The sequence below is a fragment of the Arachis hypogaea genome, chromosome 11 (assembly GCF_003086295.3).
Source record: "Arachis hypogaea cultivar Tifrunner chromosome 11, arahy.Tifrunner.gnm2.J5K5, whole genome shotgun sequence".
Taxonomy (NCBI): domain Eukaryota; kingdom Viridiplantae; phylum Streptophyta; class Magnoliopsida; order Fabales; family Fabaceae; genus Arachis; species Arachis hypogaea.
The window spans coordinates 53,969,311-53,977,211 of record NC_092046.1 but is presented as its reverse complement, the minus strand read 5'-3'; positions in this window follow the sequence as shown (position 1 = coordinate 53,977,211).

Here is a 7,901-nt window from a genome sequence, read left to right as displayed (position 1 = left end):
AATTCGTTAAAATTAGTATCAAAATTTATATTTTAATTAGTTATACTTATTTAAACCATAAAATTTAATTTTTTTTATTTTTTTAAATAATAATTATTTTATTAATTAATTAATTATTAATTACGTGAATTTACAAAAACTACGTCAAGAAGGACTTCTTGGATTCGAAAGTAGCAAATCGTCCTTTTATTCTGGTCTTAAGAAAGAAAGAAGGAAAATCTTACTAGATTAAGTCCTTCAATAGTTAAGCTAATTGAAATAGCCCTAGAGAGTAGAATGGCTAATGGTGGGGATGTTTTTTTATGTTCTGCTTTAGTTTCAAATTCAATGTTTTTTTACTGTTTTGGTTATTATTTTTTTAAGAGAAAGAGCAACTTTTAATCTTCCTGTGACTTATTCTGATATTCCCAAGAGCTTAGTATGAATAGAAAATAGTAAAAAATTGTTGCAGGTTGTCTGGAGAAATAGAGCATTGCGTAAAGGAGAGAGTGAGCGATGATAAAATCAATTTCTTATTGTCATGAGCTCTACCTTACTCTAACAATTTGAAAAATTAAGTAAAACATAATGCTAAATAAAATAGAAATAAATTGGATTAGTACCATTTTTTGTCTAGGATAAGTAACTCTTTAACTAACGTTCACATTTGTTTCTAAAAACAAAAGAAAAGTAACTCAATCTAACAATATTAAAATATCAATTAATTTTACTCAAATAGTATAAAAAATTCACTAAACCTGTAATATTTTTTCTTAAATAGCTTCATGTGGTGGATCCACAACACTTGTCTAATCCTATAATTTTTTTAGCTATATTCTCTAAACAATTTTAATATGTATCAGAATCATCACCTAATATTAATATTTAATCTTATATTATTATTTTATCTGATAATCTATTATTTTAAAAAATATTTTTATCTATGTGTTTGTTGGCGAACAAATTTTCGACCAAAAAAGTCACAACTTCAAAAAGATTGAAAAGGTAGAAAAACTTTTTCTCATTTTTGTGTGAATGAGTGAAAAATTGTGGAGTCCAAGTAAAACTCTCCTAGTAAAAAGGAAGTATAAGACCCAAAACTTTTGAAAAATTTTATTATTAGTCCATTTTTTATTGATTAAGGGCTTTAGTTTTAGCAATTATTTTATTAAAGTTAATAAAATCAGGTTTGATAATTAAATTAAAATTTTTATCCAATTTTACAATAATTTTTATATTTAAATTATAAAGTTTAGCAATTGTAAAATAATAAGAATTGCATATGATTTGATTTAAATAATTGAGATTTTAGAATTTAATACTTTAATTTTTATGAATAAAAAAATTAATCATATTATCTCTAATTTTTGGATTAGAGTATTTATTTAAAAATAATTTGTAAATTGATAAATAGATAGTATTTTTATATATAATTATTATTGGATTAAAATTGATTTTCAATTACTATATTTTTCCTATTTTTATTTAAAATTACCAACTTACTTTTACTCCTTTTTTCCAAATTAAAATCCTAACTCTAACCCTAATATAGTTAAAGGAAAAGTCTAGGGGACCAACAACTTTGTTAAATTCTAACCAGAATGTAACCGATAAAGAAAAGTGAGCCATTAGATGAAATCTCACACTATTAAAATCATCATTGATGGCTATTTGATGGCTACAAATCACAAAAGTTGCTGCCCTTTAGCATTCCTCATAAATAAACACAACACACCCACACCTCCCCTTCTTCCCATCAGCAGCCGGCAACCCCCATTTCCCTTTCCCCCTCACGCATAACGCATAACACACACAGCAGAGAGAGGATAGAGCTCGGGAAGGATAAAGGATTCCCTCTTTTGTCGTGGTATGGATGTGGGGAAGGTGGAAAGGCACTCTCATTCGTATTTTTTTTCCTACATCTTTTCCTAGTTGTAAGGTAGAAAGGCACACTCCTTTGATGTGGAAAGGCACACTCCTTCGATGTGAAAAGGCACTCTCTTTCATAATTCTTCTAGGAGAAGGTGAAAAGGCACACTCCTTGGATGTGAAAAGGCACACTCCTTCGTTTGTGTTCCTCTTGGGAATGGGCAACCTAGAGACAATATCTGAGTTAGCTACCAGATGTGTTGAGTTCTAGCAGTTTAATCGACATATGAGCTCACGGCCAGTAGGATAGGCATGCATAGGGCTGGAAGTGAGTCAAGTCAGCTCATGAGCTAGCTCGAGCTCGACCCGTTAATAGCTCGATAAGCTAAGCTCGTGAGCTAGTGAGCGAAGCTTGAGCTTGGAATTGAGCTCATAAATTAAATGAGTCGAGCTTGAGCTTGGATAAGCTCAGCTCATTAGCTCGTGAGCTGACTCGATTATATATATAATTATTAATACACATATCATATATGCATTTAATCTATACTTTTAATATTATATATATACATATGAAATAGTACTATATATATATATATTAATGATCTTAATTATTTAAAATTTTATATTTAATTTTTACATATAATTTTGATATAGGACATAAATAAAAAATTTATAATTTAATGATAGATAACAATATATAAAATTGATCTTTTTAAATATTTTATAAAATATATAAGTTATAATTTATTGATATAAAATTATAGATTATGTATCTATGTTTCTATTATTTGAGCCAGCTCGTGAGCTCGAGCCAGCTCGTGAGCTTTCGGTGAGCCGAGCTTGAGCTTAAGAAATAGACTTGATTATTAATGAGTCAAGCCGTGAGCCAAGCTCAATTTTTGTGAGCCGAGCTTGAGCTTGGTCTAACTCGGCTCAACTCGGCTCACTTCCAGCCCTAGGCATGCATCATGTTACATTTGTTTGCCTTGTTTGGGTGTGCTTAAATATTTTGGTTTTCCTATCTGATGAATTCTGTTTAACTGGTAACTATGATACTTGCTATGACTGTTCTTTAAATGTATTTGCCTTGTATTTTTGTTTGTGCTTGTAATTGATTTTTGTTTTAAGTTTTGATAGTGATTGATTTGAATTGGGCCGGATGTTGAGTTGATTTGAATTGGGGTCGGAGGCTGATTTGAATTGGGCCAGATGCCTAGTTAATTTGACTTGGGCCGGAGGCCGTGATTTGGTAAGTTTGATTAGGTTATCTCTGGATATGTATTGAAATGATATGCTAAAGTAATTTATTTGGAATTCTTATAAATATGGTGTGGATGTTAAGTTTGGATAAATAAATGTTGTGATATTTGAAAAGATTCATAAGACGAATGAAAATTACTATTTTTGAACTATATTCTTTTTATTATACGTAATCACTTATGACAATTCTAAAATCCTCTACTAAAAACCAACGAGGACGATGTTTTCACCCCCTACATACTTCTCTTTTCAGGACGGACGAAAAAGTTTGCGGAGTTATTGTTAAATTCTTAGATGTGTTGTTTTTGTTTGTATACGTATGTTATAGATTTTTTCCTCGCCTCTGTTATTATACTCTTGTAAGAGGGAAAGTAATCATGACTATAATGACATGTATGTATATAATATTTGTAAGTTGCTTGAGTAAAAAGTTTTGTATATATGTATATGCTTGTTTGTTTTTAAGAAAAAAGTATTTTAATACGTTTTTTGAGTCAAATGTTCCTATTTTATTATTAAGTATATGAAATTTTCATAATACTTCTCGCTATCAGAGTGCGTAGTCAAAAGCCTGACATTTTTATAGTAAGGGTGTTATATAAAGAACATATGAGGTTGATGATAACTAAGTTTAACAAAAGAAAGAAAAAATTGCGGATCCGACTCAGAAAATAAAGAATAGTCAAATAAAGTCGGATTAAAGAGATACAAAATTTGCAAGATCAAACCAAAAAGAGCGTGAAGGGGACTTAGTTAATTCATACATGATTTACATGTTTAAAAATAAGGTGATCGAGTCAGAGAAAAGGATAACGATAAAAAAAAATGGCCTAAAATTTAAAATGTTAAGCAAAAAGCAATATGAACTAGTGGAAAGAAAAACTAGAAAGTAGAGTAAAATACTTGTCCGTCAAATAAAAGAATTTTTGAACTAAGAAGCTTGTGTAAATAAAGGATTTAAAGATTGAAACAATAGACAACAGAATGAAAACGCTTGTGAATATTTGGAAATCATTTTTAACTTTGTTCTTCTTTTTTATTCTTTTTATTTTTACTTTGTTTCATTTTATTTCAAATTTTCAAGAATTTTATTTATTTGTTTTATTTTAAATTGCTTTTAGATTCAGTTTTCTTTCCAAGTTTTTTTAAATTGTTTTTATTACGGATTTTTTAAATAAATATTTTATTTACTGAAAACTATTTTTATTACAGTATAAAACAAGATAAGTTTGCGTGTATTTCGTTTCGTTTACAGTGTAAACGAGATACGTGCAAACTTATCTCGTTTATATTGTAAAGGAGATAAGACTGGGTAACACATATATATAGATGTCGTTTACAATGTCGTTCTGGGCTCTAATTCTAACCTTTCCGCTACTTTCTCATCTCTTCTATCCCTTTCTGACCATATTATTGAGTAAGACGAAGATGGCACGTGCAGATACACGTGATTCGGACATCAATAGGCTGAATGCAATGTGCTCAGCACTTCTACGAATTCTATAGTTCTTCACACCCTACATTACTGCATCTTTGCTTTTGAATCTGTGGCTGACTCGAAACTCTACCCCACTGTCTAGGTTGTAATTCTCTTCCCCGATGTTGGAAAACGGAGATTTCTCATGCATGGCGTCTAGATCCAATATATGATAGTGACTTGGTACATCTGATAGCGCCGGAATCGGGTGGGGGGAGGCCAAACATAGCACACCGCTATCTCGGCCGGTGTTTCCAGTACAAACACCTCCTCCTCCTCATCATCTTCAGAGGAATCACTATCTTTGCTATTCGTAATGTACTCTTCGTTAGAGTCTTCATCACCCACATCCATGTCTTCCACTGGACTAGCAATATAAATCAAGGGTGGTGCGAGAGGTGGGTCATCCTACACAAAGGTCGAGTGGACAGAACCACCGCCACCAACATCACCAACCTCAGCGAAAAGCTCCATAACTTGTTCCGCCATGATTCTCCCATGGATGTAAAACATGAGTCGCACATGCTCGTCGTCCTGGAGCCGAAATAGGCAAAACCGAAAAACTCTGTTACCCAGTGGTGCTAGGAACCTAGCTATACCCCATCCTTCTGATCTCTTTTCTCCCTAAATCACCAAGGTTGCATAATATCAGACTCTTCAACTCGAACATCGAACTTAAGCGCCGAGTGCACAACAGTAATGGATTCTCATACTCAAATATCACCCCATTGTCACTGTTTCTCACAGGACAATTGGGATACACACATACAACCACACATCTGCTGTAAGACCTAGAACTTTTAAAAAGTCTTATTATGATCAAGTCTCAAATCATATAGTTATTTATAGCCTTAATTTCAAAAATTATTTTATTAAAGATAATTAAGGCAAGTTTTGATTTATTGAATTTGAGATAAGTTATGATTATTATCCAATTTTATAATTGTTGGATTATTTTCAATATTTAAATTATGAAGTTGATAGTTATGAAATAATAAGAATTTTATACGATTTGGACTAAATAATTAATATTTTAATATATTAATACTGCTGTTTTGGAAAAAATAGAGAAATTAATTATATTATTTCTAATTTTTGGATTTGAACATTTTATTGAAAATAAATTATAAAATTGATGAGTAAATAGTATTTTTCTATATACAATTAATGTTGGATTTAATTTGAGTTTTAATTACTATATTATTCCATTTTTATTTGAAATTATCAAAATGCCCCTAACCCTAACTTTCCACGTAACACTCTTACCCCTTTTTCCCTTAACCTTCATCCGCCGAAACCCTACTCCAATTGCTCTCTTCTCAGACCCAACAGTAGAGACACAAACCCTTCCCCTTTCTCAAATCATTCGCAGTAGTAATGGGAAAAGGAACGAAGAAGAAAAATGGATCCAAGAGAGAGGGGGCGGAGTTGCGATCAAAAGAGGAAACGAGCCACGCTGTTGCGGAGTCTGCGCCGTCGCCAGGGAGAGCAGAACCGAGGAGAGGGTTGGTCCGCGAGTGATGGTTGTCGCGGGCTTGGGGGCCGCCGCACCTTTGTCGCCGCCGTGCCCACGCGGCGTCGCTGCTGTCGCCCTTACTGCATCGCCGCCATCGAGCTTACAAGCGTGGAGGAAACACAGCGCCGCCGGCTTCGTCGGATTTCCGCCGTCGAACCCGTCCCTACCGCCGCTACTGATCACACGCACAGAGAGAGAGGATGCGCGAACAGGAGCCGCCGCGGGGTTGCTGTCGCCACCGCGTGGCTGGGCTCGCCGTTGTGGAGGGTCGCCGCCTTTTCTCCACCGTCACGGAAGATCCATCACCAGAGCTGCTGGGCTCGCTGTATATTGCTGTGGTGTCGCCGGAGCTTCAGGCCGTTGTGCTGGCCGCTGGAGACCGCAGCTGAAGCCTCTGGCTTCGTGGGTTCTGATTGTTGTAAGTTACTCGGCTGTACGCCATCGTCGGAACCGGGCCAGATTTACCGGTAACTGCTCTCTCCTTTCTTGAATCTGTTCCATTTCTATTTTGCTCCGCTATTCTAATTTTGTTGGTATCCCTGCTGCCTTGCCAAACGGAATGGTGTTGCTGCAGCTAGGACAGATGCATAGGTCCCTGATTCTGTTCTGTGTTACTCCATCGTTCTGTTTCCTATAGCTGCAATAGGTATTCTAATCTTCATATCATTACCGCTATTATTTTGCTATGGATTATTGAGAATTCCGCGATATTGACGTGCTAGGGTCGAGTTTTGGTAATCGCATGGTTGGAATAAAAGCCATTTCTATTGTGAAAGTAAATGGAACTGTGAATGCAGCTGCCACGAAATGCGAGCCAAAAGAAAAAGAATTCATGCTGCGTAGTTAGATTGCATTTGAGGTAGGGGCTGCTTTCCGAAAACTATGTTTTATATATTGGAATTATTACATATGGATACTGATGTGAGACAATGTATATTAGTGATTGTATCAGTCTTACGTGTTGTTTGGTTGTCTTGAACGATAATGAATGTTTGTTTGGCTGGATTGTTGTGCGGCTTTGTGAAACGGAATGTTTTTTGAAGTTGATTCTTTTAAAGATTTGAGATCGAGTCTAATCCGTTGGGAATTGATTTGAGTTGAGTTGATTTTCTTGATAATGTGAAAAGTAGAATACACTTTTGGATTCAGCTTGGGTTGCTTTAAATGATTTGATTTTGAAAAATGATTGTTGCTGAACCGCTTCTTTAAAGCTTTGGAAATGGGTTTAATCGGCTGATAATGATTTGATTTTGAAACGATTTCCTTGAAATATGAAAATGAGGTGACTGTTGGATTTAGCTTGCTTTTGAACTGATTTTGGATTTTGGGCTGTTGAAAAGGATTGTGGAACGGTTTAGTTGAGACCCGAACCGGGTGGCAAAGTCCAAGTTTTAGGGGAGGTGTTGCCGAAATTTCTATAAAATCCTAGACTTTGTTTGACAAGTTATTTAGAAAAGTAAAATATTTGAGAAATTGTATTAATTGATTTATTAAGAAAATATTTATGTTTTCGAGCTTAATCTATTTAAGTAAACTATATGCCTCGAGTTCGATTTATTTGGAAATGAATTATTTCACCATTTGAATCCCTGAAGGAAAGTATTATGTTTTAATATTGGTTTTAATATAAAAAAAAAGGCTCTTGCTTTTGGTTATACTTAAAGGCTTCGTTCAGAGGAGCTCTTTGTGATTTTAAAGGAAATGAGACTTTCGATTGAATAATTACGTTTGAGACCTTTTTGGAAGAGGTTAGAGAATTGGTTTCAAAAAAAAATCCGAAAATGGTTTCATTCAAATGGA